At 45.0% G+C, this 25,337-nt stretch overlaps 1 long non-coding RNA gene across 3 annotated transcripts; it reads right to left on the bottom strand.

The window, feature by feature from the left end:
- Nucleotides 1-1,252: 1,252 nt before the first annotated feature.
- Nucleotides 1,253-23,590, bottom strand: LOC141088252 (uncharacterized). Of its 3 annotated transcripts, none has more exons than XR_012231864.1 (3): nt 23,405-23,590; nt 20,644-20,765; nt 1,253-1,569 (listed from the first exon to the last, which is right to left on the bottom strand). It is a non-coding gene; the product is annotated as an uncharacterized lncRNA (long non-coding RNA). The 3 variants fall into 3 exon arrangements; XR_012231865.1 differs by lacking the exon at nt 1,253-1,569 and adding an exon at nt 7,041-9,270; XR_012231866.1 differs by lacking the exon at nt 1,253-1,569 and adding an exon at nt 7,041-7,491.
- Between the last annotated feature and the right edge of the window lie 1,747 nt (nt 23,591-25,337).

The raw sequence follows: 25,337 nt of genomic DNA, 5'->3' as shown, positions 1-25,337 counted from the left end.
CTCACGGTCTGCCGCCCAGGAAGAGGCCAAGAGGAGGAAGACAGAAGAGGACATCCCCCAGCCGGAAGAGCGGGCAGCTTTCACCGCACTCCTTGGTAAGACTCATTGCACCTTCCAAGGTTTCCAGACCCAAAGTGTTAGATTAATATAAAATACATGTCATATAATCTATTTTATGTGTATTATGGTGGAGAAACATGTAGGGAAGTGTTCTCCCTCCTCCTCTTATAGTCACACCTAGTATGATACAGCAGACACTATGTGGTGAGCAGTGTCGGGGCTTTGGTGTCTCCTCAATACTGATGGCATGTCTTTAGGACAATTCTTCAGTATCTGATCAGTGGGTGTCAGGCGCCAAATCTCCACCAATCTGACACTGATGAGCGATCCTGAGGATAATCCATCATTTGATGAGGAGCCCTACAACCCCATTAATTTAGAAATAATAGCATTAAACAGGATTTCATTACAAAGTTCATAGTGAAATAATTCTATTTTCCTCATTTTTGTAGAAGAAGAACACATCAGATGTTTTCTAGCCAGGGACAGCTGTCTAAAGATTTCGGACAAGGTATTATTGTAGTGAAGGATAAGAAATCCTCCAGATCTGAGAAGATCCATCATAGGGAAATAAAGGGCTTATTCTTATGTAATAGTGGCCAGATATGACCAAACCTAGGAATCTACTGACAGATATGTGCTGTGTTATATATCCCTCTAAAGGTACTGTCACACTTAGCGATGTACCAGCGATTCCGACCAGCGATATGACGCGGTCAGGATCGCTGGTACATCGCTAAGTGGTGGCTAGTGAGCTGTCACACAGGCAGATCTCACCAGTGACATCGCTGGGGACGGGGGTCGCTACTTACCTGTCACACTAGGCGATCCTGCTTCCTCCCGCCCGGCTCCACGCTCGTCTCTCCACAGGAAGCGCCGCAGGAAGCTGACGACGAGAAACAGTCCTGGATGTTCTCGCGCGATCAGCGATAACCAGCGGGAGAGCGGGTCGTAGGTAAGTATCACACACCGCGATGTCGCTAGCAATATCGCTATAACGTCACAAGTTATAGAGATATTGCTAGCGATATCGCTTAGTGTGACAGGACCTTAACTCGGCTTCTCCTCCCTCCAGTATCTCCTCGCCATGGTCGTCGCTTACTTCAGGAGAGCAGGACTGCCATCTTCAGAATATGGAACCTTCTTCTTTCCAGCTCTGTGAGTCTCTTTTATTATTACACATTCACGTCTATAAATAACATTGTTTTATTTTATTGTAAAACCAAAATCTCTTTTCGGCCACTCGGCTAAATACATGATAATGGCATTTGTTGTTGTTGTCTGTATTTTCTCCTGAAGTGGATTGTAATTTATTTCGTTTCATTTCTCTTCCCTCCAAGGTTTTTAGCCAACCAGTTTGAGCAAGAAGAGGTGCGATATCGACAGAAGATCTACCGCTGGGCCCTTGGACGGAAGTGGAGGATGAAGAAGGACCGACTGCTACAATGCCGCAATGTTCTGCTCACCAGGATGGGATTCCGGGCTTGGGTGGATCGGGACACATGTGATCTGGTGAGTAATATAGACAGTAATAATATAAAGCTGATCTGTAAATAGAGATCACAATATAAATAGTATGCTTAAGTAAATCCCTTAGACCTGATGAGGCACTTGTACTTACTCTGTAAAGCCACGTCAAAATGGTCATGTAATCCTGATATTAGGCAGAGCATTTTATGACTGCAGCCATAGCTGGACTCATGACATGCTTGCTTTAATGTCAAGCAAGAAAACTTTAATAAGTGATTATAAAGTCATTCTGCCATGGATTTTCAGTCATCACACACCAGTATCATCAGGCCTAAAATATATGCAAATTAGATTATGATTAATGGTGACTAGAGTTGAGCGATACCGTCCGATACTTCAAAGTATCGGATCGGAATGGATCGGCCGATCTTTAAAAAAAGTATCGGTATCGCCGATTCCGATACCGGAAGTCCCATTCAAGTCTATGGGACTTCCGGTATCGGAATAAGAAAAACCCTGTTTTTGCCTTGTACAGCCTCTCTGGGGTCTGTACGGGCCTTTCGGGGGGCTGTGCCGGCCTGCCAGGGGGTCTGTGCAGGCTCCGGTGGTCTGTGCCGGCCTGCCGGGGGGCTGTGCCGGCCTGCCGGTGGTCTGTGCAGGCTCCGGTGGGCTGTGCCGGCCTGCCGGGGGGCTGTGCCGGCCTGCCGGTGGTCTGTGCAGGCTCCGGTGGGCTGTGCCGGCCTGCCGGGGGGCTGTGCCGGCCTGCCGGGGGGCTGTGCAGGCTCCGGGGGGCTGTGCCGGCCTGCCGGGGGGCTGTGCCGGCCTGCCGGTGGTCTGTGCAGGCTCCGGGGGGCTGTGCCGGCCTGCCGGGGGGCTGTGCCGGCCTGCCGGTGGTCTGTGCAGGCTTCAGGGGTCTGTGCAGGCATCGTCCGATGGGACTACAAGTCCCATCGGGCGATGCCTGCTACCATGACAGTGATTGACAGATTAGCCAATGATGGGACAGTAGTAGTCCCATCATCCGGCTAATGTGTTGAATGTAAAAAAAAAAAAAAAAAAAAAAAATTACATGCTACATACATGCTACATACATACAACATGCATACTACATACATGCTACATTCATACTACATAAATACTACATGCAACATACATACTACATATATACTACATACATACTACATATATACTACATGCATGCTACATACATACTGCATGCTACATACATACTACATGCTACATACATACTACATGCTACATACATACCACATATATACTACATACATACCACATATATACTACATACATACTACATGCATGCTACATACATACCACATACATACTACATACATACTACATGCATGCTACATGCATGCTACATACATAACACATATATACTACATGCATGCTACATACATACTACATGCTACATACATACCACATACATACTACATGCATGCTACATACATACTACATGCTACATACTACATATATACTACATGCATGCTACATACATACTACATGCTACATACATACTACATATATACTACATGCATGCTACATACATACTACATGCTACATACATACTACATATATACTACATGCTACATACATACTACATGCTACATACATACTACATATATACTACATGCATACTACATACATACTACATGCTACATACATACTACATATATACTACATGCATGCTACATACATACTACATGCTACATACATACTACATGCTACATACATACTACATATATACTACATGCATGCTACATACATACTACATGCATGCTACATACATACTACATGCTACATACATACTACATATATACTACATGCATGCTACATACATACTACATGCTACATACATTCTACATATATACTACATGCATACTACATACATACTACATGCTACATACATACTACATATATACTACATGCATGCTACATACATAATACATGCTACATACATACTACATATATACTACATGCATGCTACATACATACTACATACATACTACATGCATACTACATACATACTACATGCTACATATATACTACATGCATACTACATACATACTACATGATACATACATACTACATATATACTACATGCATGCTACATACATACTGCATGCTACATGCATGCTACATACATACTACATACATACTACATGCTACATACATACCACATATATACTACATACATACAATACATTCATACAATACATACATAGACATACAGTACATATAACATAGAGTAACATACTTACCAATACTTGTCACATTGTTCCCCGAAGCCATTGTCTTTTCCAGAATAAATATTAACATAACAAACCACAAAAATACTCACCCACGATCCGAAGCAGTCCACGAGTGTGTCCCACGACGATCTTGGGTAGAGAACTGCAGCATCAGCTGATGCTGCCATTCTCTACGGGCTGCAGGAATCCAATGACGGAAGGTAGGTATCCTTCCGCACTGTATTCCTCCGCCACTTAAAAAAAAAAAAAGTCCCTAGTCTCACTTTATGCCATTGCTGTGTGGGAATTTCCCACGCAGCAATGGCATAAAGTGAGACTAGGGACTTTTTTTTTTTTAAGTGGCGGAGGAATACAGTGCGGAAGGATACCTACCTTCCGTCATTGGATTCCTGCAGCCCGTAGAGAACGGCAGCATCATCTGATGCTGCAGTTCTCTACCCAAGATCGTCGTGGGACACACTCGTGGACTGCTTCGGATCGTGGGTGAGTATTTTTGTGGTTTGTTATGTTAATATTTATTCCGGAAAAGACAATGGCTTCGGGGAACAATGTGACACGTATTGGTAAGTATGTTACTCTATGTTATATGTACTGTATGTCTATGTATGTATTGTATGAATGTATTGTATGTATGTAGTATATATGTGGTATGTATGTAGCATGTAGTATGTATGTAGTATGTATGTAGCATGCATGTAGCATGCAGTATGTATGTAGCATGCATGTAGTATATATGTAGTATGTATGTAGCATGCATGTAGTATATATGTAGTATGTATGTAGCATGTATGTAGTATGTATGTGGTATGTATGTAGCATGTAGTATGTATGTAGCATGCATGTAGTATATATGTAGTATGTATGTAGCATGTATGTAGTATGTATGTAGTATGTATGTAGTATGTATGTGGTATGTATGTAGCATGTAGTATGTATGTAGCATGCATGTAGCATGCATGTAGTATGTATGTAGCATGTATGTAGTATGTATGTAGTATGTATGTAGCATGCATGTAGTATGTATGTAGAATGTATGTAGTATGTATGTAGCATGTATGTAGTATGTATGTGGTATGTATGTAGCATGTAGTATGTATGTAGCATGCATAAGGTATATATGTAGTATGTATGTAGCATGTAGTATGTATGTAGTATGTATGTAGTATGTATGTGGTATGTATGTAGCATGCATGTGGTATGTATGTAGCATGCATGTAGTATGTATGTAGCATGCATGTAGTATGTATGTAGCATGCATGTAGTATCTATGTAGTATGTATGTAGCATGCATGTAGCATGCATGTAGTATGTATGTAGTATGTATGTAGCATGCAGTATGTATGTAGCATGTATGTAGTATGTATGTAGTATATATGTAGTATGTATGTAGCATGTAGTATGTATGTAGCATGCATGTAGTATGTATGTAGTATGTATGTAGTATTTTTTTTTTCTTTTAACATTTAACACATTAGCCGGATGATGGGACTACTACTGTCCCATCATTGGCTAATGTGTCAATCACTGTCATGGTAGCAGGCATCGCCAGATGGGACTTGTAGTCCCATCGGACGATGCTTGCACAGACCCCCGGACATCAGCACAGCCCCCCGGCAGGCCGGCACAGCCCCCCGGCAGGCCGGTACAGACCCCCACAGGGTGCACAGACCACCGGCAGGCCGGCACAGCCCCCCGGCAGGCCGGTACAGACCCCCACAGGGTGCACAGACCACTGGCAGGCCGGCACAGACCCCCACAGGGTGCACAGACCACCGGCAGGCCGGCACAGCCCCCCGGCAGGCCGGTACAGACCCCGGGCAGTCCACACAGCCCCCCGGCAGAGACCCCCGGAAGGCCCGAAATGACGGCGCATCATGATGCGCACACACCGCGCATCATGATGATGTCAGGCTGTCAATCAACTTTGAACTTCCGATTCCGATGCCGACTTCCGATATTGAAAAAATATCGGAAGTCGGTATCGGAATTCCGATACAGCAAGTATCGGCCGATACCCGATACTTGCGGTATCGGAATGCTCAACACTAATGGTGACATATGCCCTTTACACTCTGATTATAATCACTTATTTTATTCTAGATCATGGCAGAAGACCCTGACCACTGGGCATGGAAGAGGGAGAGGAATATCCACTGATGCCTGGAAACAGAGCTGCAGGACCTACAAGGAGAAGAACATGGCTGGAAGAGAAACATGGCTGACGGTCCTAGAAGAACAGATAGAAGACGTGACGGATGAAGAATTGGAGAAAGTAGAGAAGTATGCTGGTATGGTGTACAGGGGATATAGACTAGATTCCTTGATAGGGCGTTGATCCAGGGAACTAGTCTGATTGCCGTATGTGGAGTCAGGAAGGAATTTTTTTCCCCAATGTGGCACTGTTTGCCACATGGGTTTTTTTTGCCTTCCTCTGGATCAACATGTTAGGCTATAGGTTGAACTAGATGGACTTAATGTCTCCCTTCAACCTCAAATACTATAAATATAACATGTTAAATATATAATATATTAATATATATAAAATAAATATATATAATATAATAAATAATAATATAATTTAATATAATATAATAAATATAGAATATAAATATGTTAAATATATAATAGATTAATATATATAATATAATAAATATATAATTAATAATAATATAATTTAATATAATAAATATATAGTAAAATATAATATATAATATAATAAATATATAATATAAATATAACATGTTAAATATATATTAAAATATATATAATAAATAATAATATAATTTAAAATAATATAATAAATATATAATATAAATATAATATGTTAAATATATAATAGATTAATATATATATATATATATATATAATAAATAATAATATAATTTAATATAATATAATAAATATATAATATAAATATAATATATTAAATATATAATAAATAGATAATATATAAATAGATAATATATAAATATAATAAATAATATATAATAAAGCATATAATAAACTTCCCACTATTTAAACTTTCCATGATGTGTCAGAGTCTTTATTTTATACTTTTATGTGTGGACAGGACCGCCATCAGAGCATTACTGTCCTCACTGTTGAGAGGGATCCAGTGAGCAGAAGCACAAGAGGGAGGGCCCAGACTCAGTCTGTGTCCTCCCTCTTGTGCTTTTGTTCACTCGTCTCCAGGGTATAATAAATGAAACTGAAGAAAAAATTGAATGCTGACTTCATAAATATAAACAAATATATGTTTCTTATTTAATCAAAATCAGTAATAAAGAAAATATATACAGGCTGTACATCAAGAAAGAAACAACAAGTGTCACCTGGGGAGCACTCACAGACTTGGGCTCTCATAGAACAGAGGAACAATTGAAAGTATATAAAGGATATTATAAATCCAGCAGATAAACATATATCACCTCAAAAGACAGGAAAATAATCACAGCAGACAAAAAGTTATCAGTATGAGTCAAGTACATCCATAGCTTCTCTATATATACTTATCCTAAGAGAGGTAATGTGTAATGGTGGCTCATATGGATATATCTAAAGTGCACGTCCGGGGAAATCCCCCGATGGCGTCACAGACAGGTGCGTTGTCAAGTTGGATTCCAGGAAGGACGGACCAGCGTTCAGGAGTGCACTCTCAGCCGGCGGACATGTTTAAGGAGTCCCATGGAGTCTACCATTATTAGTGGGGTAAAATAAATCACCATATTAGATAATGAAAACAACAGATATTACAAGTGCCAGTGTAAAATCATAACCACTAGTCACATTAATGAAAGTATGTCACACAATGGGTAATATTAGGTATAATAAAGTGCACATGTGCTTAATATACTCAAATAGAGAAAACAACATTATTGCATTGGAATCTACTAATATACCATAGCATTATAAAGTGCGGCATTTAAAAAAATATATAATTAAGGTGCATATGTGCAAAAATGTAAATAGCTATATATACAAGAGTACATGAACAACACTATCATTACTGTGTCAACCAATAACATGGCGTTCAAGATGAAGTGTTCAGAAGTGTTCATCCTGACACCAGAGGGGTCCTCATATGATGGTCACACAAGAATCCCATATCACACATACATTTCATGAATAGCCATAAGGAAAAGATAAATCTTCAATAATGTATCAGCTACAAACAGACAAAAAACACACAATTAAAATAAAAGCGCAGAGATATCAGGAACCTTGAATATTCCCTATACAATGGACATTGTTGATGTTAATGGATTATTCAAAGAAATGGGAGAAAGCTTCATTTTTCAGTTAAGCATTTGGGGGGCCATGGATTCCAAATGACTGATCCATTGGCATTCTAATTGTGCCAATATCTGTTTTAAATCACAACCCCTAATTCCCCCATTAACACAATCAATCCCCCTTACCGTTAGAGTTTTCGTATCACATCCATGAAAAACCTTAAAATGTCAAGATAACGACCCATCAGAGGACATAAATTCTGTACTCCTGATGATATTTTCACAGGCCCGACAGTCACTAAAGGGGTACCAGCCCGTCTCGGTTTACTTTCAGAAGAGGTGAAGGGATTGGACACCTTGGCAGTATAGTGGCTCCTCAGTAACATGTCCTTCAGACTCCTACCCCTCCTGGCCGTTATAAGGGGATTTTTTGGTAATTGTGCTGCCAGAATTGGGTCTGTTTTTAGTACAGGCCAATTCTTGTGGAGAATGTTTTCATCTCTTTCCACTCCGGGGCGGGCCTGTGGGGAGGCTTCATGTGGTGCTCTTCTTAGCTTTTCTTACCCTCAGTGATCTGCCCCCTATTTTACACACTGACTATATGTTTTGAAAAAAAAATCACATTCAGCAGGCAGGCGCCGGCGGTTTGTTAGAGAAAAAAAAATTGTCTCCTCCAAGATTGGTGATCCAATAGATGCTACTGCGCAGGCGCGGCCGGTGCCAATTTGAGAGAGAATTTTACTTTCATCTGAATAAATATATATCAGCAAATAAATGAATTAAATGCATATTAAAGATGTGATCTTGCTGCATATGATGATCTGGAGAATAGAAGCAATCTTGTGATCATGGGTTTACCAGAATCTATGACCCGTAGCCAGCTTACAAGTATATGCACACTAGACCTACCAAACGCTCTGGGCCTTAATACACCATTGAAGGTGAAATGCGCTCACAGAGTCGGCCCACCACCACCACCTCCACAAGAATCCCCTGCTTATAAGCCCGGGCCTGGTACTGCGAAATACCTGAGCTATGCAGACAAAGTGGACATCTTACAACGGTACAGAAAATCCTCTCCACCCCTGGTGCTCGATGGACGTAGAGTGTTAATTTTCAGTGACTACTCGGTGGAAGTAACAAAGAAAGACGCGTCTTTAGTGGAATATGCACTGAGCTAGTATAGAAGAAAACCCGCGTCTCATTACAATTCTCGGCGAATCTTAAAGTGTTTTTACCTGGAGGAAGAACACAAACATTTTCAGCAGCAGAACAAGCATCAGACTTTCTTAAAGACAGAGAAGATCTTCTCAAGGAAAACAGCAGAAAAAAGAATCACCAACAAAACGTCTGAGTATTGTCAGGACTTATTCTGATTATCCCCTTTTGAATGATTAAAACTCTTTCTCAAAGGGATAAAAATCTTACACTATGCAAAAGACTGAGAAATCTTATATCGCTATGAGAAGAGAAATTTTGGGTGTTGATATATAATTTACACTTAAGGTGACTTATTTGGCTAATCAGACTTGTACACTAAGCAAACAAATTCTCTCGGGCAGCTTCTCCCCCATACCTCTTCAAAATGATAGTTTTACAAATTAAGAATTTTACATTTAAACATGAATATTGTCAGGAACACCGCACTGAACTTGCTCACTGAGCCAGTGCGCGAGTCCTGAGTAAAGCGAACTGTGCTCAAACATACCTGTGGAGCGGGCAGCAGCCGAGTAGATGCGTACTTCAGAACAGCAGGACCTGAAGCACGTGACTACTAGGGGCGTGGCCTAAGCTCCAGAGAGCTAGGAGCTGCAAGAGAACTCCTAGCAGGGTAACTGCGAGACAAAGTTACCAAGGGGCATAGACAGGGAGGATAGTCAGGACGTAGCCAATGAGTCATACACAGAGATAGCTGCAAGGTACAAGAGGGGCGAGCAGAGCGTAGTCAGATCACAGGCAATGAGTCATACACAGAGAGGGTAGCGCAGTACAGAATCAACAGGCAAACTCACAACGGGGAACAGAACCGGGTCAGAACCATATAAACAAGCTATAACAACGAACAGGCACACAGAGGTCACCACACTCGGCCAAAGGCAAAAGTATAACTGGCAGGGATTGGAGCTTCCCAGGGGTTTAAGAAGCTCTCCCAGAACCAAAGAGAGGCCACAATCATTAACCTCAGGTGTGCAGGTCAAAACCTGCACTGAGCTCCAGATACTAACCCCTGACGTGCCGCTCAAAAACCTGCACTGGGATCATGACAAATATAGATTGAATATTGGTAAAAAAAATAATCAGGTACACAATATCCCTCACAAAAATAAAACTAAAATAAATATACAGTATATATGGACGAGTGTTTTTACTTTACGAGGGCTCTAGCTACCTTGCAGTTTCAAATAAGGCTATAGCTTTAAAGATTGTTTCCACTACTGGACAACCCCTTTTTAAAGGAAATCTGTTGCCAGTTTTTTTCTACCCCATCTGAAAGCAGCATAATGCAGGGGCAGAGACCCTTATTCCAGCAATATGCCACTCACTGGATTTCTTGCTGTTATTTTGATAAAATCACTGTCTCATCTGATGGAGCTCTAACAGTTATCTGAATGCTGAGCTCTGCCTAAACCACTGATTGACAGACTTCTGTGTACACTGCACTTTGGTTGATATCTGATAATCAATATGCTCGGGTGCTCATTGGTCGATTCGAGCAAATTGGAATACTCGGGTACTCGGACAGAACAACGAGCCCAATGTAATGTCTATGGGTGACCCGAGCATTTTTACCGCAATCCCCCCTTGGGTCCTTTTAACATCTAAAAACGTCAGAAAATGATGGAAACACTGCTCAAATGACACAGGGACATCATGGGGATCGCTCCTGGAAGCATTCCTGATACCTAGTTCACAGCTTTAAACAATGTTGTCAGAGTTTCATGCCATTTTTCCCGATGCACCAAAAAACATACCTGTCAGGAACACCGCACTGTACTTGCTCACTGAGTGTCAGGATCCTGTCAGCCCCGGCGTGCAGCCTCCGCTGAGCAGGGACTCACCCGCACTGTAGGGGTACCGGGGTCAGGTACAGCCAGAAAGTACCGATGCACAGGACCTGTGGATGCTGAAATTTAGCAAGCAGACACGGGACCTACGGTCATGTGACTGCAAGGGGACGGGGCTTAGCATCCTGCTTAGTGAGATGGAAAGACACTATACAGAATTACTCAGAGTCAGGCAAAACGGGTTTCACACACAGAGATAGCCGTAACGTACCAAGGATGAGACAGAGTGGATAGTCAGGGCCAAGCAGCAGTCAAAACCAAACAGACATAGAAGGTACCAAGCAGAATCCAAAGCAATATCCAGAGAACAGACCGAGTCATACACAGATTATCAAGCAACCAGAACACAGCACTAACACTCTCAGGGGTCACCACACTATGCCAAGGGCAAGAGTATAACTGACAGGGATGGGAGCGTCCTGAGGCTATAAGAAGCCTCTCCCAAAACCAGGGAGAGGCCACAATCATAGCCCCAGGTGTGCAGGTAAGCCTGCACCGGGATCACAACCTTTAACCCCAGAAATGCCAGTCATCAGCACTGGTTCCAGACATTAACCCCACGTGTGCGAGTCAAACCCGCACTGAGATCATGACAGTACCCCCCTCTCAACGGGGGGACCTCTGTACCCCCAGGCTTGCCCGGGTACTTAGCGTGGAAAGTCCGCACCAGGCGATCAGCATGCATCAACCGGGCCGGTACCCAGGACCTGTTTTTCGGTCCAATGAACCAGGTACTGTACCGACCGCCGTACCAACCTGGAATCTACGATATGACCAACCTCGTACTCCACCTGCCCCTCGACCAAAACAGGAGAAGCAGCAGACTCGGAGTCTCCCCGGACTGCTTCAAAAGGTTTCAGTAGAGATTTGTGGAAGACGTTAGGCTGCTGTTGAGGTAGGCATAGGAAGCAGTATTGTGGAAATATCCAAGCGAGTTTATTAAAATGACATAAACCGCTCTGGATATTAAAAACAAAGGTACAGCCTTACTTATATTCAGTAAAACACGCCCCTGCAGTTCCTTGACATCTGGATTGAAGCTTCCAATGATGGGATGATCCATACAGATGTATACAGGAAGCCGACAGCCACAAACTCGTGTTTACAAGCAGGCTCTGCCCACCCAGCAAGCATCATCCGTAGTATCCCTATAGGTCGGTTTTTACATGCTAAGAGATTTTGTTCGGATTCAATAAGGTTTGAGAAACAGTGAGCAGAACTGACCAGGAGATTTGAGGATAGGGGCTACAGTCGAAGGATGATCAGGAGGGGGTACAAAAGAGCGGTTGCAACATCTAGGAATGAACTGCTATATAGTTACCAAATTGCAGATAAAGAGAACAACAAACAGGTAAGATTTATCTCCACCTTTAATAGTTAGTGGCATAACATAGAAAAATTCATCAATAAACATTGGAATGTCCTCCTTACGGACCCCATTTTGAAAAGGGCTTTACCTCCTTCCCCCCAGTGTGTAGCTCGACGTTCGGCCAATTTTAAAGATCTTTTGGTGCATAGTCACTACAATCCCCCAAGAGTCTCCAGCAGTAGGTCCCTAGGCCCAGGGTTCTTCCCATGTGGCCTATGTAAGGCTTGTTTGACTCTGAACAAATCCAAGAAATGCAAAAATTTTGATGGATCACGTCTTTACGATATTCGGAAACACCTCACATGTAGTTCCAAGGGGGTGATATATCACGCTGAATGCCTGTGTGGGAAAGTATATGTCGGGCTGACCACAAGGGAACTTAAATTTAGAGTGAGGGAGCACGTGTTGGATATTGAGAAGGCCTCCACTGTGGATGACATTTTTTTTTAAAACTTTACCATGTCACTTTACTAACTCAGCAATTTTTTACTGCCCTAATACAGCTCTGGCAAAATTTAAGAGACTACAGCAAAATTTTCAGTTTGTTGGATTTTTCCCTTTATAGGTATATTTTTGAGTAAAATGTAAATTGCTCTTTTATTCTATAAACTACTGACAACATAGCTTCGAATTTCCAAGCACTAAATTTTGTATTTATTTTCTGAAAATGAGAAATGCTCAAAATAACAAAAAATGCAGTGCTTGAAGACCTCAAATAATGCTAAGAAAACAAGTTCATTTAGAAACAACTGTTTAAACTCAGGAAGAGTTCAGAAATCACTATTTTGTGGAATAACCATGATTTTTAATCACAGCTTTCATGTGTCTGGGCTGCTTTCCTCCAGTCTTTCACGCTGCTTTTGGGTGACCTTTTGCCACTCCTGGTACAAAAATTTAAGCAGTTGTTCTTTGTTTGATGGCTTGTGACTATCCATCTTCCTCGTGATTACATTCCAGAGGTTTTCAATGGGGTTCAGGTCTGGAGACCGGGCTGGCCATGTCAGGGATTTGATGTGGTGGTCCTTCATCCACACATTGATTGACCTTGCTGTGTGGCATGGCGCATTGCCCTGCTGGAAAAACAGTCCTCAGAGTCGGAAAACATTGCCTGAGCAGAAGGAATCAACTGTGTTTCCAGGATAACCTTGTATGCGGCTTGATTAATCCGTCCTTCACAAAGAAAAACCTGCCCAATTCCAGCCTTGCTGAAGCATCCCCAGATCATCACTGATCCTCCACCAAATTTCACAGTGGGTGCAAGACACTGTGGCTTGTACGCCTCTCCAGGTCTCCATCTAAACCATTACACGACCAGGTGTTGGGCAAAGCTGAAAATTAGACTCATCAGAGAAGATTACCTTACTCCAGTCCTCTATGGTCCAATCCTTGTCACGGGGCAGTTGCGGGGAAACAGGAGACGTGGAACCAGGTCCCCTGCCTGAACTGCCCCTCAGGCTAAAGGGGGTGCCCTGACTCTCCTTAACTTGGGGGTACACTTGATGGTAGGGAGTCCCAAGTCCCCTGTTTAGCCCTGAGCTAAACACCCAACCCCCTCCCCAGGAAGTAAGACAGGGAAGTGAACTGCACCGCACCAATAACACGAAAGGAAATATAAAACAGACACCACGGGGTTAAAGCAACTAAAAACCAAAGCTTAGCTTTATCTGCTGCCAATGCTCCCACCAGCAGAGTAAGGCACCCGATCAGCATCCAGCAGCATCAAAACTGCTCAAGACAAGCTGAACCCCCTCTGCACCAGGCAGGTCCCAGTCTTCACCAAGGTTGGTTAGCAAATGACCAGTATTACCAACAGTGAATTGCAGCACCAGGTGGCCTTATAAAGGGAAGTGGGAGTAGTCACCACCTGCTGACTAACTAAACATGTAGTAACACCAGCAGCCACCGGGGTGAGGATAACCCAGCAGCCGACCAACTACAGTTGTAGTAACACCAGCTGTCACTGGAGGGAAAAACTAATATTAACTCCCGATGGCCTGAAAGGAAAAACGTTTATATCAGAGCATCCGGACTCTGACACAGATGACTGACTCCTCTGACGCCTCCTCCTAAGAGGACTCCGACACCCAGAGTTAGCATGTGGTGAGGGTAGAGACTTGCCCCTACTCCCTGGCAGCACCTCTGCTGCCCCCACTGGAGAAGAAGGGGACGGTTGTAGAAAGATGGCAGAGACAGTAGCCCCCAGGCAGCAACCCTCACACGACTGATCCCAGCTGACTACTTCCCTAGACTGCCAATCTATGATTGGGTTGTGTTTTTCCAACCAAGGGAGGCCTAAAACGATGGTTGATGGAATTCACCCCCAAGACGTAGCATGACAGGGACTCTACATGATATGTCCCTATACGCAAATGTATTTTTTCCATGACTTGGGTCAACCTCCCCTGGCTCAGTGGGACAGAGTCAATGGTCTGGACGCTAAGGGGTTTGGCCAGCGTCCTACACCTCAGGCCATGGGTCTGGACAAAGTGAGCATCCAGCAGATTGACTCCACAAACACCGGTATGCCCTCAGGTACCCTGCCAACCACCACTTCTGCTGACAAAGTACACAGAGTGGGCAAAATGGAGGAAATATACACTCCCTGGTCGCCTCCCTCCACACGACCAGGGGGACGCGGCTTCTTAGGTGGTACGGAAGTTTGGCGCAAGCTGAGCAGACCCTGATAAAATGACCAGTCTGCTCACAGCTAAAACATGCCCCCAAACCATGACAAGCCGCAGGCAGCACCATTGGGGAACAAACTCCTCCCACCTGCCTGGGCTCGTCCGACTGCACCATTGAGTCCTCCTCCCTAGCAAGGACTACAGGGGGCAAATTCGCCAAAGCCGCAAAAAACTCGTCCACCGACCGTAGAGATGATGAATCGGCCGGCAGGGAGAAGGCTCAGGATAGGGGAACAACTTTAAGGAGAGATATGATGAATCCCACCCGCTGTTCCTCACTCCCTAATGAACGAGGGCGGAGCCTGAAGTGTAGCTTGCAGGCCTCCTGAAAAAAACAAAAAATTATCTCTCCCTCCAGAAAACCTGTCTGGGAGAGATAACTTGGGTTCTGGTTGAGCCTGAACCTGAGCTGAGGCCCTGAACCCCACAAACTGCTGCAGCTCCACCACACCGTGCAGCACCCCACGCTCCTCAGTGAGGGTCTGCAGCAATTGGAGATAGGTCTGCATTAGGGCCATGGCTCACCAGAAAAAAAATGGGTGCTGGTAATAATGTCATGGGGCAGTTGCGGGGAAACAGGAGACGTGGAACCAGGGCCCCTGAACTGCCCCTCAGGCTAAAGGGGGTGCCCTGGCTCTCCTTAACTTGGGGATACACTTGATGGTAGGGAGGCCCAAGTCCCCAACCTGTCCCTATCTCCTGTTTAGCCCTGAGCTAAACACCCAACCCCCTCCCCAGGAGGTGAGTCAGGGAATAAATCCCTCTGCTAGTAAAGCCAGAATTGAGCTCTTCTTTTCCTCACTCAAGACTTGTCTTTTCAACTCCTTCGGCATGATTAAAAGTTATTTTTTCATTCCTATTAATTTTGGGATATTACTAGCACTTGTTTTGCCATCCAGCTTGTCCTATTGCAAAAGGATTGTGAACACCGCAGCAGGGTTTTTATACTTTCCTTTGTTAAATAAGATTTGGTTCAGGTGATCACCTAATCAGAAGCACATTGAGTAGAATGAGGTGTAGTCTGGTTGGAATTCAAGTGACACTGGAATGGAATGACTGTGAGACATGTAGAGAAGCTGATTTTTATAAAACTGTGCAGTTGTCTCTTAATTTTTGCCACAGCTGTGTGTGCATGTATATATATATATATATATATATATATATATATATATATATATACACACACACACATACATACATACACACTGCCGTTCAAAAGTTTAGGGTCACTTATAAATTCCCTTATTTTGAAAGAAAAGCTGTTTTTGCCAATTAAGCTAACATTAAATTATACAGAAATACACTCTATACATTGTTAATGTGGTAAATGACTATTCTAGCTGCAAACATCTGGTTTGTAATGCAATGTCTTCATAGGTGTATAGAGGCCCTTTTCCAACAACCATCACTCCAGTGTTCTTATGGTACTTTGTGTTTGCAGTGTAAGAAGGCTAATGGATGGTTAGAATACTTGCACAAGGGTATGTTAGCACAGCTGAAAACAGTTTGGCTGATTAGAGAAGCTATAAACCTGACCTTCTTTTGAGCTAGTTGAGAATCTGGAGCATTACATTTGTTGGTTCCATTAAACTTTCAAAATGGCCAGAAAAAAAGAACTTTCATGTGAAACTCGACAGTCTATTCTTGTTCTTAAAAATGAAGGCTATTCCATGCGGGAAATTGCCAAGAAACTGAAGATTTCCTACAACGGTGTGTACAAATCAGATTATCTAAAGCTGAAAATGAATTGAGGCTTGCAAGAGATGTCAAAAGCAATAATAAAGGATTTTGGGGATATGTCAAAAGTAAAAGAAAAGTCAAAGATGCCATAGGATTTTTACAGGATGAAAATGATGAAATGGTAAGACAGGATGTTGAGAAGGCTGAACTTTTAAATTCCTATTTTGCATCTGTTTTCTCTCAGAAAGGAAATGTAACATCAACTGTTATTCACTGTCCTATTAAGGGAATAGAAGAATCCAGGATATCTATAAACAGAAAGATAGTGAGGAAACACTTAGCTAGCCTAAATGAATTCAAGTCTCCAGGTCCAGATGAATTACACCCCAGAGTACTGAAGGAGATAGCAGAAGAAATTTTTGAACCCCTCTCTATAATCTTTGAAAATTCTTGGAGAACAGGAGAAGTGCCAGAAGACTGGAGAAGAGCAAATGTTGTTCCTATCTTCAAAAAGGGGAAGAAGGTGGACCCAGGTAACTATAGGCCGGTGAGTCTGACTTCTATACCAGGAAAGATCTTTGAACAAATTATTAGACAACATGTATGTCAATACCTGGATAAGAATGAAGTGATTAAACAGAGTCAGCATGGGTTTGTAACTAATAAGTCATGTCAGACTAACTTAATTTCCTTCTATGACGGTATCACTGATTGGGTGGATCAAGGAAATGCTGTAGATATAGTATATCTTGACTTCAGCAAAGCATTTGACAAAGTCTCTCATATAATCCTTATTGAAAAAATGATTAAGTATGGAATGGACAAGGCAACTGTTAGGTGGATTCATAACTGGCTTAGTGATCGGACCCAAAGAGTGGTCGTAAATGGCTGCACATCCAGTTGGAAGAATGTCTCAAGTGGGGTACCACAGGGCTCTGTCCTGGGCCCTGTATTGTTCAACATCTTTATCAACGATTTAGATGAAGGAATTGAGGGTAAACTGATTAAATTTGCTGATGACACAAAGCTAGGAGGGATAGCTAATACTAGAGAAGAGAGAGAGAGGATTCAAAAAGATTTAAATAAACTGGAGAAGTGGGCAGCAACTAACAGAATGGTTTTTAACAGGGAGAAATGCAAAGTACTACATCTGGGCAATAAAAATGGAAAAAGCATATATAGAATGGGAGGAATAGGGCTAAGTGACAGCACATGTGAAAAAGACTTGGGTATACTAATAGATCACAGACTGAATATGAGTCAACAGTGTGATGCAGCAGCAAAAAAGGCAAATGCAATTCTAGGATGTATTAACAGAAGCATACAGTCTAGATCACGTGAAGTCATTATTTCCCTCTACTCCTCTTTGGTCAGACCTCATCTGGAATATTGTGTCCAGTTTTGGGCACCACATTTTAAAAAAGACATCAACAAACTGGAGCAAGTTCAGAAAAGAGCGACCAGAATGGTGACCGGTCTGCAAACCCTGTCTTATGAGGAAAGGTTGCAGGATTTGGGAATGTTTAGTTTGCAAAAGAGAAGACTGAGAGGAGACTTAATAGCTGTCTACAAATATCTAAAGGGCTGTCACATTGTAGAAGGATCAACTTTATTCTCATTTGCACAAGGAAAGACTAGAAGCAATGGGATGAAACTGAATGGGAGGAGACACAGATTAGATATTAGAAAAAACTTTTTGACAGTTAGAGTGATCAATGAGTGGAACAGGCTGCCACGAGAAGTGGTGAGTTCTCCTTCAATGGAAGTCTTCAAACAGAGGCTGGACAGACATCTGACTGGGATGATTTAGCGAATCCTGCTTTGAGCAGGGGGTTGGACCAGATGGCCCAGGAGGTCCCTTCCAACTCTACGATTCTATGATTCTATGATTCTATGATTCTATGATTCTACTCCCTTCGGAGGAGAGCACAAACAGGCTCTATCCAGAGTAGAAAGACAAGTGGGAGGCCGCGCTGCACAACTGAGCAACACGTCAAGTACATTAGAGTCTGTAGTTTGAGAAATCGACGCCTCACAGGTCCTCAACTGGCAGCTTCATTAAATAGTACACACAACGCCAGTGTCAACGTCTACAGTGAAGAGGCGACTCCGGGATGCTGGCCTTCAGGGCAGAGTGGCAAAGAAAAAGCCATATCTGAGACTGGCAAATAAAAGGGAAAGATTAATATGGGCAAAAGAACACAGACATTGGACAGAGGAAGATTGCAAAAAGTGTTATGGACAGACGAATCCAAGTTTGAGGTGTTTGGATCACACAGAAGAATATTTGTGAGACACAGAACAACTGAAAAGATGATGGAAGAGTGCCCAACACCATCTGTCAAGCATGGTGGAGGTAATGTGATGGTCTGGGGTTGCTTAGCTGCTGGTAAAGTAGGAGATTTGTACAAGGTAAAAGGGATTTTGAATACGGAAGGTTATCACTCCATTTTAGGCTGGCGGAACGCACCAAGTAATATAGATGTTAATGAGGTGCGTTCGCAGCCTGGGGTTCACCGTGCAACGATGGAAACTGCTGCTAGACAATGGCGGATAATAGCACGCTCGGGTTACCTCACCCGGAGTGTGCGAGGCGAACCCTGTTACTTCACAAGGTCGCACTAATATAATGTGAGCGCAAGCGATGTGGTCACAGAACTCTGCCCAGAGGCATGGAGTCAGAGTCCTTCTAGAACCACTTGTGCTCAGAGCCGCTGCAGCGGCGCTAAAGAGTGACGCTAGGAAAGTGCTGTGCCCTGTTAGCTGTCACAGAGTGCAGCGGATAGACTCCTACCACCCAGAGGCATGGGAGATATGGCGGCACTATGGCGCTAACCTTTGTGCTAGACTGGAGCACTGTGGCACATGCTTTGCCACCATGAGGCGCTGACTCAGGCTGAACTAACCCTAACACATACGTATCAAAGGAAGGGGTTAATGAGTCAGTCACCAGTTACATGCATCCATCATCACTCACACAAGTCTCAACAAAAGTCTATCTTAGCACATGGCCGAGCGGCCATGCGAACCTTTTATAGCAGCGTCCTTCCGGGACCTTCCTGATGGTCCAATCCGAGCTGGAGAAGGACCTGAGCATGTGACTTCCGATCTCCAATGAGAGATCGTCCCACGGGCATGCTCAGTGGACTGACAGGAGGACTTGGTCCCTGGAGTAGATCGCTGCTGACCAGCATGCGTTGCTATAGCTGAGCCAGAGGTGGCAGCAGCAACCAAACCTACAATGCTGGTGTGAGCAGAGCGCTGGGATCGACGAGTCTGCTGAGCAGGCTCCACTGTGGTCGGAGAGGAATGGGAGACCGCCGAAGGCAAAGCTCGGGATTCCTGCTGTGCAGCGACAGGAACCCAACATCTAACACTCCATTTTGCAACGCCATACCCTGCGGACAGCGCTTGATTGGAGCCAATTTCATCCTACAACAGTACAATAACCCAAAGCACACCTCCAAATTATGCATGAACTATTTAGGGAAGAAGCAGGCAGCTTGTATTCTATTTGTAATGGAGTGGCCAGCGCAGTCACCAGATCTCAACCTCATTGAGCTGTTGTGGGAGCAGCTTGACCGTATAGTACGCAAAAAGTGCACATCAAGCCAAGCCAACCTGTGGGAGGGGATTCTGGAAGCATGGGGTGAATTTCTCCAGATTACCTCAGTAAATTAAAGGGAATCTGTCACCTATTTTTTTTCCCTATGAGATGCGGCAATCGCCATCAGGGGCTTATCTACAGCATTCTGTAATGCTGTAGATAAGCCCCCGATGTAACCTGAAAAAAACGAGTTATATTCTACTCACCGGGGGCGGTCTGGTGCGGCCGGGTCCGATGGGTGTCGCGGCTCTGGTGCCTCCCATCTTCTAGTGATGACGTCCTCATCCTTGCTTCTGTCGCGGCTCCTGCACAGGCGTAATTTTCTGCTCTGTTGAGGGCAGATGAAAACACAGCTGGGATTCAGGATCAATGAAAACAGCATGGTTAAACAACGAAATACTCTACATAAACCATGGATTACCAGAAAAAGAACTCCCGATGTAACCTGAAAGAAAAAAAAAAAGAGTTAGATTATACTCACCCCGGCGTTGGGTCCGGTCCGATGGGTGTCGCCGTCCAGTCCGGCACCTCCCATCTTCTAACGGTGACGTCCTCTTCTTTGCTGCCTGTCGTGGCTCCTGCACAGGTGCACTGCTCTGCCCTGTTGAGAGCAGAGTCCTGCAGTGCGCAGGCACCAGGATAGGTCCGGCGCCTGCGCACTGCAGTATTCTGCTCTGCCCTCAACAAGGCAGAGCAGTGCGCCTGCGCAGGAGCCACAACAGGCAGCAAAGAAGTCACTGTTAGAAGGGAGGCGCCGGACCACAAAGCCCATCGGACCAAGACCGGACCGCCCCCCGGTGAGTATAATCTAACTCTTTTTTCTTATCTTTCAGGTTACACTGGGGGCTTAGCTACAGCATTACAGAATACTGTAGATAAGCCCCTGATGTCAGTGTCGGCAGCTGATAGGTGACAGATTTCCTTTAACCCCTTAATGTCTAATGACGGACACAGTCCGCATCAAAGCCGGGACATGTCAGCTGTCATGAACAGCTGACATGTGCCCGCAATAGGCGCGAGCGGAATCGCCGTCCGCCCGCGCCTATTAACTAGTTAAATCCCGCTGTCAAAGCTGACAGCGGGCATTTAAATAGCATTTCCGGCCGCCGGGCCGGAAATGATGTCATCGCCGACCCCCGTCACGTGATCGGGGGTCAGCGTCATGTTGCATGGACAACCAGAGGTCTCTATGAGACCTCTATGGTTGTTCCAGGCATATGGCTTTCAGTGCCACCCGGTGGTCGGCGCTGAAAGCACAGCAGTAAATCTGCTACATATGGGCGATCTGCTCATCGCCCATATGTAGCAGAGCCGATCGGGTTGCGCATGCTTCTAACCTCCTTCGGAGGCTATTGAAGCATGCCAAAAGTAAAAAAAAAAAAAAAAAAAATGTTTAAAAAAAAAATTAAAGAAACCTAAAAGTTCAAATCACCCCCCTTTCGCCCCAATCAAAATAAAACAGTAAAAAAAAAATCCCACATACACATATTAGGTATCGCCGCGTTCAGAATCGCCCAATCTATCAATAAAAAAAAAAAGCATTAACCCAATCGCTGAACGGTGTAGTGAGAAAAAAATTAAAAACGCCAGAATTACGTTTTTTTGGTCGTCAAGACATTGCATTAAAATGCAATAACGGGCGAGCAAAAGAACATATCTGCACAAAAGTGGTATCATTAAAAACGTCAGCCCGGCACGGAAAAAATAAGCTGTCACCCGACCCCAGGTCATGAAAAATGGAGACGCTACGGGTCTCGGAAAATTGCGCAAGTTTTTTTTTTTTAGCAAACTTTGGAATTTTTTTTCACCACTTAGATAAAAGAGAACATAGACATGTTTGGTGTCTATGAACTCGTAATGACCTGGAGAATCATAATGGCAGGTCAGATTTAGCATCTAGTGAACTTGGGCCTCTTTCACACTTCCGTTTTTGACAATCAGTCAAGATCCGCCGATTTGGAAAAAAAATGGATCCGCTATTTTTCTTTGCGGATCCGTTTTTTTACCCATTGACTTTCATTAATGGCGGATCTTGACGGATTGCCGTCCGTTGCATCCGTTTTTGTTCAAATCCGCCAAAATGTTACTGTACGTCAACATCCTCAAAGACTTCCAAACGGAGCTTGCAACGTTTTTTTGGCCAGCGGATCCTCCACACACTGATTTAACCCGAAATTCTGTCTGGGTGCCGGACAAAAAAACCAAAATCTCTCTCTCTTCTCTGTCTCCCCTTCCCGGCCAGTGGCTCCTTTAAAATTCTTCATTCTGCGGATCCGTCATAAAACGGATCCTATTGCATCCGTTCACATCAGTTACAGACGGATCCGCTTTTCCGCCCTTTTGGCGGATTTTGACTGATGCAAATAACTGAAGTGTGAAAGAGGCCTTAGCAAAAAACAAGTGTGGGATTGCACTTTTTTGGCAATTTCACCGCACTTGGAATTTTTTTCCCGTTTTCGAGTACACAACATGGTAAAACCAATGGTGTCATTTAAAAGTACAACTCGTCCCGCAAAAAATAAGCCCTCACATGGCCATAGTGACGGAAAAATAAAAAAGTTATGGCTCTGGAAAGAAGGGGAGGGAAAAATGAAAATGCAAAACCAAAAATACCCCATGGTCGTTAAGGGGTTAAGTACTTTTTAGTGGTAAAAATGTAATTTGCCTCAAATTTGTCAGTTATACAAGGCTAATAGGTGGAACTGGACCGCACAATGGGGGTCCTTTTAACCCCCTCTTAGCCACATAGATGCCTAGACCCTTATTATTTAAGGGTCCAATCAACCCCGATCGGCTCCAAAATCAGTTGGGGCCGACATAATATGCAGCTGTCGCCTGCGGGGGGCACTATTCACTTATTGCTGATCATAGTTTTAAAACAGCGATCTGGAATAAGGCCTCTTGACGACCAACGGTTTAATGCGCTGCTGTACTATATACATAAACACAAACTCAGCTCCACTATACCTATATCACGTGTCTGCAAGCAGCTCAGCATCACATCAATGTTACACATGCACGGCTCAGCCGTATCCACGTTACACACGCACGGCTCCGCTGTATCCACGTTACACACAGACACGGCCCCGCGTTACACACACGGCTCCGCTGTATCCACGTTACGCACGCACGGCTCCGCTGTACCCACGTTACACACACACACGGCCCCGCTGTACCCACGTTACACACACACACACGGCCCCGCGTTACACGCACAGCTCCGCTGTACCGTTACGCACGCACGGCTCCGCTGTACCCACGTTACACACATGGCCCCGCTGTACCCACGTTACACACACACACGGCCCCGCGTTACACACACGGCTCCGCTGTACCCACGTTACACACAGACACGGCCCCGCGTTACACACACGGCTCCGCTGTACCCACGTTACACACAGACACGGCCCCGCGTTACACACACGGCTCCGCTGTACCCACGTTACGCACGCACGGCCCCGCTGTACCGTTACACACACGCACGGCTCCGCTGTACACACGTTACACACACGCACGGCTCCGCTATACCCACGTTACACACACGGCCCTGCTGTACCCACGTTACACACACACAGCCCCGCTGTACCCACGTTACACACGCACGGCCCCGCTGTACCCACGTTACACACACGCAGGGCCCCGCTGTACCCACGTTACACACACGCACGGCTCTGCTGTACCCACATTACACACACACGGCTCCGCTGTACACAGGTTACGTACACACGTTACGCACGCACGGCTCCGCTGTATCCACGTTACGCACGCACGGCTCCGCTGTACACAAGTCACACACGCATGGCTCCACTGTACCCACGTTACACACGGCTCCGCTGTACCCACGTTACACACACGCACGGCTCCGCTGTACCCACGTTACGCACGCACGGCTCCGCTGTACACACGCAAGGCTCCGCTGTACCCACGTTACGCACACACGGCTCCGCTGTACCCACGTTACACACACACATGGCTCCGCTGTACCCACGTTACGCACGCACGGCTCCGCTGTACACACGTTACGCACGCACGGCTCCGCTGTACCCACGTTACGCACGCACACGGCTCCGCTGTACCCACGTTACACACACACGGCTCCGCTGTACACAGGTTACGTACACACGTTACGCATGCACGGCCCCGCTGTACCCACGTTACACACACGCACGGCTCCGCTGTACACACGTTACACACACGCACGGCTCCGCTATACCCACGTTACACACACGGCCCCGCTGTACCCACGTTACACACACACAGCCCCGCTGTACCCACGTTACACACACGCACGGCCCCGCTGTACCCACGTTACACACACGCACGGCTCTGCTGTACCCACATTACACACACACGGCTCTGCTGTACACAGGTTACGTACACACGTTACGCACGCACGGCTCCGCTGTATCCACGTTACGCACGCACGGCTCCGCTGTACACAAGTCACACACGCACGGCTCCACTGTACCCACGTTACACACGGCTCCGCTGTACCCACGTTACACACACGCACGGCTCCGCTGTACCCACGTTACGCACGCACGGCTCCGCTGTACACACGTTACGCACGCACGGCTCCGCTGTACCCACGTTACGCACACACGGCTCAGCTGTACCCACGTTACACACACACATGGCTCCGCTGTACCCATGTTACGCACGCACGGCTCCGCTGTACACACGTTACGCACGCACGGCTCCGCTGTACCCACGTTACGCACGCACACGACTCCGCTGTACCCACGTTACACACACACACACACGGCTCCGCTGTACCCACGTTACGCACGCACGGCTCCACCGTACCCACGTTACGCACGCACGGCTCCGCCGTACCCACGTTACACACACGGCTCCGCTGTACACACGTTACGCACGCACGGCTCCGCTGTACCCACGT

Source organism: Dendrobates tinctorius, unplaced genomic scaffold (genome assembly GCF_039654945.1).
Source record: "Dendrobates tinctorius isolate UK_male_01 unplaced genomic scaffold, ASM3965494v1 ptg000038l, whole genome shotgun sequence".
Classification (NCBI taxonomy): Eukaryota; Metazoa; Chordata; class Amphibia; order Anura; family Dendrobatidae; genus Dendrobates; species Dendrobates tinctorius.
The sequence above is the reverse complement of the archived record's forward strand: the minus strand, read 5'-3'. Positions and strand labels throughout refer to the sequence as shown.